The 4,407-nt window shown below is 38.9% G+C and overlaps 1 non-coding gene across 1 annotated transcript; it reads left to right on the top strand.

The window, feature by feature from the left end:
- The first annotated feature begins 434 nt into the window (after positions 1-434).
- Positions 435-541, top strand: LOC139887275 (small nucleolar RNA R71). Its single transcript, XR_011773113.1, has one exon. It is a non-coding gene; the product is annotated as a small nucleolar RNA R71 (small nucleolar RNA).
- The last annotated feature ends 3,866 nt before the right edge of the window (positions 542-4,407 follow it).

Raw genomic sequence — 4,407 nt, 5'->3', positions numbered from 1 at the left:
TCTCTGGTAGGGTAGTGGGTTTAGTGGGTGGGTTGTGTGGATGAGCTAGGATCTTATCGGTGTAGACAACAGGGTCCTCACATTCGGCCTTGTATACCTTGGCCAGATGTGGGTCAGTACAATTCTGGCATAATTGAACTTGAGACACATGTTGCGGGAGTTTCTTTAGCTCTCCAACTTCTTTGGTGAGGTTTTCTATTTGTTTCGAGAGATATTTTATGGTTTTGATAGGATCGGAGGCGGAAAGCGATGTTGCTGATGAAATGTGCTCTTCCGTGTTCCAATCGTGATGGTGCATAGTCATCTCCTCCATCAATCTCCAGGCCTCGTCAGCAGTGAAGTTCATGAAGTTACCTTGAGAAACAGCATCAAGAGTAGACTTATTGTTCTGATTCAGACCTTTGTAGAAGGTCAAAATCAGATCAGAGCTCTCAAGACGGTGATTCGGGCATCTTCGAAGCAAGTGTTTGAATCTTTCCCATGCAGTGTAGAGTGATTCATCGTATGCTTGTTGAAAGTTTACGATATCATTCCTAAGTCTGATTTATTTTGATGGGGGAAAGTACTTGATTAAGAAAGTTGTTGCCATTTCCTCCCATGAGGTGATAGAGTTGGGTTCTAACCCCTCGAACCAGGTTTTTGCATGAAGAGTTAAGGAATAGGGGAATAGATACAGACGAACTACATCTTTTTCAACCCCTTTTTACTTATATGAGTTGGATAAGGAGAGGAATCTATCTAAGTGAGAGTTGGGATCATCAATTGGTAAGCCGTGGAACTGGCAATGGTTGAGTTGAATGATGTTATGCTTAAGCATAAAAGACGCTCCGTTAACCTCTGGATAGAGTATTGGTCCTCCTCATCCTTCTAACGAGGGTTTGGTGATGTCGGCGATAGTGATGCGTGCGGCCATCATCGAACTATCGGCATGTAAGTGTGGATCTCGTTGGATGGGTACAATGCATGATATCGGATAGAAGAAAGGATGTGTCGGAAGAATTCTTAGCGGTCTAAGTAGGTTAAACCATCCTAAAGGTTCACTAATAAGGAAGTCCATTTTAAACTTTTCAATTAATCTAAATTAAGCTAATATTATCTAACCTAACTACGGTAAACTAGTAACTTCTGACAATGCTAGCCTCAGTCAAAAGGGTCTCTTAAAAACTAACTAATCTAAACAGGCTCCAAATCGTACAACCGTTCCCCGGCAGCGGCGCCAAAAATTTAACTACCCCGTGATATGCCCGAATCGGACGGTTTATTTATGCGGTGTTGTTAGGTAGTAAAACGTCAACTTAGGATACCAACGGGAGAAGTCGATTATTTAATTTATATGTGCTGGGCCTAAACCTATTATTCCTTCCTATGGGTTAGCAAGGGTAAATATGACCTAGGGTCGTTCCTTGAGCGGTCAAATTTGAAACGGAGCTTATCTAGATAATTTAGTAATTAAGATTGGGTTTATACACAATTCAGTATCCAAGACTAGTGGCCAGGTACACCTTGTGTGGAGAGGCAGGATCTTTTTGGTCCCAATAAATTGGCTACTGTTCGGAAAATCCAATAACCAAGTCCAACCGGTTTATTCTAGACACCACTTTATCCGGAATATCAAATTGTGTAAAGGCAATAGTTGGGTTGAATAGTTTATATAATTGTAATTAAGATATTAAAGCAATGTAATTAAATTAAGCTAGCTAGCATGCAACAGCTAAGGACAGAGAAGACGTGGTTCACCATGATTTAAGATAACGTAGTGTCGGGATGATTATGAGACACTCCTTGGATAGATATACCTTGGTGTGAACACTATATTCCCTACTAAGCGGTTTCCCGGTTAGCATGTCACGAGGAACTAGGCTTTGAAGATTTTGATCGGATGGACTATGCTCAACTCCCGATGCTTTATCTACTTTAAGGATATAAGCGGCCCATCTTGGATGCAGTGCATACCTTGAGCTCACGAATGAAGTAGCATAGCCTTATGTAGATGATATCCAACCTTTCTTAACACCTAAGTGTATCACCCAAGTGAGTGGTTATGATTGTGTTTCGAATCCCTTTCTGTTAATGGTTTGGTAAAATCTAAGGGTTTGTAGACAAATTAGAACATCTGATAGTTCTCAGTCATCCTTGAAGATTCATAAGCTTAGTTTGTATTGTAGTGCGTTAAACTCCCATTTATGACTTAAACCAGCCCTTACTTAAATCTACCCAATAAATCCCTTAGTTATCCACCATGTACTAGACTTATAGTGGTTCCATAGCTTCTAACCTTGACCATGCCCAAGTGGTCTGATAGGTCAGATCATGATGAGATTGAGAGAAATGATAAGATAGAGTGAGATTCGGTATATAGGAAGGAGACTCGGTATGAGAGAGAATCGGTAAAATTACATTCCACAGCTTCTAGAACTCATTTACAATGCAATGGCTATCTAATTAGGACTACTTAGGTTCCTTATATATCCCTCTTCTAAGGAACCTTCATTTAAGCTTAATTCACATTAACACTATACAACTTCGGGGTCCTAACAATCTCCCCCTTAGTGTTAAATGTAAACTTTACAATATAATCCTATTGTAAAATCTTGAGAGGTCCAAACGTTAGTTTCCATCGTGAGCCATCTGGTTTTGAAACTTCTACTTGATTTTCTAAAATTTGCTTAGAAGTTTTCCAGACTCCCCACGCTTTCCTTGGATCTCCCTCATGTAATGGATATTCATCCATTTCCTTGAAATACCTTCTCTTTCTCTGGCCACGAAGAATCTCAAACTGTCTTGTACGGATTCGGAGCTTTAAACGATCTCTGATATGCTTTATAAACTCTCCAAGACCCATTTTTGTATCAAAGTCATCAACCTTGCTTTGACGAATTTTAAGATACTTCAGTGCAGCCTTAAGTGTTCCATCTGAATATTTGTTCAGCTCTTCAGTACGAATGAACACCTTTTATTTTTGAAACATCCTCATATCCTTCAGTCCCTCCGTAAATTGATTCGAACACGTTATTCGAATCTTTTTCCTATTTGCTTCGAGACCTATTTGAAAATCTTCACGTCTCATCAGTTTAATTGTCTCCATCATATATCTTTTCACAGCTTCCAAAGCTTGAACTTTAGCAAAAGGTCGAATGGTGATGATACTGAGGTAGTTGTAGATGTGAATGATGTCAAGCATATCAAGATTATAAAAATCTGCTTCTGTGAACTTGTACTCTTTCTCATCTTCTCTAATAACGTGGAACTGACTGATGACGTCTTTTTTTCACTTATCTCTACTCCGACTCGAGCAATATTCAACACTTCTGAAATACGATATTTTCTTTGAAGCCACAAATCATCTTCATCTTTGTTGATATGTTTCCTCCACATAAACTCATACCAATTCCTTTCACTTGCTGGAAGCAATCGTGAACCTATATAAGTAAACCTTTTACTCCTTGGTATATCATTGATGCGGAAGATCTTGTAAGAATTTTCTTCGATGAATGTGTTTCGTAACGTTATAAAATCATGTTCAACTCCCAATAACAATCTTTGTTCCTGATTCTTAAAGAATATTCCATGGTTGTATTTGAATCTGGAATTTACTGTTTCACTTGATGTAGATGTACCAGAAGTTGAGCTTTCATTAGCATTTGTTGGATGTGAACTTGATGAGGGTGTAGAATTCGATGAATGATCAGTATGATTTGTTGCATCATCATTTGGAACATCATTATCTTCAATATGATCAAAGATATCATCATCATTTGGATTAACATAAAGATTGTCTTCATCATCATCAGAAGAATCCATTTCATCATCACTTTCAATTACTGGATCAGGATTCCCTTTATCTACAATCTCTACATCTTCCGGAATTGAAGATACTGAAGATAACTTGCTTAAGATGACAAACCCATCATCATCCGTCTCTTCAAGATAAAAATCATTTAAGTTCAAATCCTCATCTACTGGTCCACTATCAGCCTCATTATGAACAATTGGAATTATAACTTGCTCAGGCTCCTTATCATCAATTTCATCATGTGTAGAAACCATTTCTGATTCCATCTGAACTTGTTGAGCTTGTGAAGCTAATGAAGACCTCACACCACCACCCTTGGTTGAAATGTTCACCGATAGAAATTCTCCATCTACTCCTATCTCCCCCTCATGGCTATTCTGAGGATCAGAATCGTCATGTTCATCATCACGGTGAGGACTCAAAGGAGAAGAGCAGGAAGTAAGTGGATATCGGACACGAGCACGAAACAATGCTTGAAGCGAAGTACGTCGAAGAACATCAAGATTGACTCTAGAAAACATACGACTGAAATATTCTTGCTCCAAAGCATCATAGAAATGTGGTAAACGAGAGGGTGATGATGGAAAAGTAACAATGGGAACAGCAGCAGCAGC

Source organism: Rutidosis leptorrhynchoides, chromosome 1, assembly GCF_046630445.1.
Source record: "Rutidosis leptorrhynchoides isolate AG116_Rl617_1_P2 chromosome 1, CSIRO_AGI_Rlap_v1, whole genome shotgun sequence".
Taxonomy (NCBI): Eukaryota; Viridiplantae; Streptophyta; class Magnoliopsida; order Asterales; family Asteraceae; genus Rutidosis; species Rutidosis leptorrhynchoides.
Note: the sequence above shows the minus strand (reverse complement) of the source record. Positions and strands in the feature narration are given on the sequence as shown.